Source organism: Gekko japonicus, unplaced genomic scaffold, assembly GCF_001447785.1.
Source record: "Gekko japonicus isolate JY-2015 unplaced genomic scaffold, Gekko_japonicus_V1.1 scaffold108, whole genome shotgun sequence".
NCBI classification, from domain to species: domain Eukaryota; kingdom Metazoa; phylum Chordata; class Lepidosauria; order Squamata; family Gekkonidae; genus Gekko; species Gekko japonicus.
Window position 1 is genome coordinate 1,784,923 of NW_015159713.1, and position 1,976 is coordinate 1,786,898.

The window sequence follows — 1,976 nt, forward strand, 5'->3', positions numbered from 1 at the left end:
GCCTAGCTTGTGAGTTGGTCCTAGAGGGACCTACATTTGATTGTCCTGAACTGAATATACATTGGAATATCAAGCTTTTCAATAATTGTAACTCAATTTATTCTGTATATTTAGCATTGTGTCCAATGGTTCTTTGGACTTAACCCTTGGGAGGAGAACGAAATCTCCGACCTGGAGACAAGAAGAGAAAGGAAAGGCAGGAAGCAGGTGGAGGGAAAAGTTGAAGAAGAAATAAGAGAAGGATCCATCCCCCAGCGTGGCTGCCTCCCGATCAACGGCTGATTTGAGAACGGGAGACACCCCCCCCCCCGTGCACTTTTGTTCTACGCACAGTTTATGAAACACTGTTATGCACTCAGCACTCTGTTTGACTTAGCAGGCTAACCTTAGTGGACTCAGCCCCTCTGACATACACAGACATACAGATATGTTAAGTGCCATTGATGATTCTAATCACAGTAACTGAAATCAATCATGAAAATATATTCAGATATTGTCTTTGGTTCATTGCTTGAAATGCATGTTGGGAAGAAAGCTAAAATGGTAATAGACAGTTATGCTAACCGTGACCTTGCCTGCTACAGCGAGCTTTAACTGCGCATGTTCCTGACGCAAGTGAATTTATGAGATGTACCCATCACTGCTATATTAGATACTTTTATAAACCTCATGTGCTAGAACAGAGAAAGGCCTATTGTTTGATAGAAGGAGGTACCGTTTTGCCTGGGAAATTACAGCCCCTCAGGTCCAGGCCCAATCAGAATTGTGACTGACATATGACAAAGTTTGATGGAATCAATAATTATTATTTATTTGTAAGCGTCAGTACTGCGGTAGCTCAAGTGGTTAAGACGCTGAACTGCAGGCTGTTGAAGGTCAGTAGTTCAACAGTTCAAGACCCGGGTGCCACAAGACGGGGTGAGCTCCCGTCTCTAGTTCCAGCTCCTGCCAACCTAGCAGTTTGAAAGCAAGAAATTGCAAGTAGATAAATAGGTACCACTTTGGTGGGAAGGTAACAGCGTTCCGTGCGCCTTGGTGTTTAGTCATGCCGGCCACATGACCACGGAAATGTCTTCGGACAGCGCTGGCTCTTCGGCTTTGAAACGGAGATGAGCACCGCAACCCTAGAGTCGGATTCGACTGGCTTTCGAGCAAGGGAACCTTTACCTTTACCTGTAAGCATCACATGGAGTATAAAACCCTATGTCTCCCATTGTAACCCTAGAGAGAGTTGTGGGATCTAAACATTATTGGATTTACACCAGAGGCAATCATTGATCATATATATCTATTTATAGCGGGGAAGTCGAGTGCCAAATTAAGATAAGGAGTCATTTGCATCTTTTTGTTTTTGGTTTTTTTTTAAAGTTATTAAAGAAATGGTTCCAAGTTTCTCGATGGTCTGGAATTGCCTTAAGCTTTGGAGGGCTTGCAGCTAGAAAGAGTCATGAAAAAGTCTCCCTTTCAAATGTTTCTAGAAATCAGGTGCCTCTAGAAATTAGGGGTACTTTGGGCCACAAGTGTGTATAATGTAAGTGTAGTTTCTCCTAAAATGCATTTACGCTTGAAAATTGGTGGGCGCACGGGGGACGCCAGAATGTAGCCTGGCCTAGTGTGCAAAAAACCCTGGAGCTGGTCCTGCATCTCATGTCCATGGGCACAGGTTGCACCACAAAAGACATGGATCCACGGCTTCCTGGCAACACCATAAAGCCAGAACATGGTTCTGAAGCGTTAGCGGCAACGGGGGGGATGGGCGCGAAATGTTCCCCCGCCTCTGAGCCCCGGAGGGGTGGCCTTGGAGTCCTAAGGGCAAATTCCACCTCTCACGTGTGATGGCTGAGCGGTCATTCTGGCTCCCCCAGGTCTTGTCAGGGGCTCTTTAAAAAGTTATGACTGCCCGCGGTGGCAGCAGTGCTAATGGCAGCGGCAACGGCGCAGGAGGAGGGGAGGGGCGTGAAATGTCCCCCCCCCCC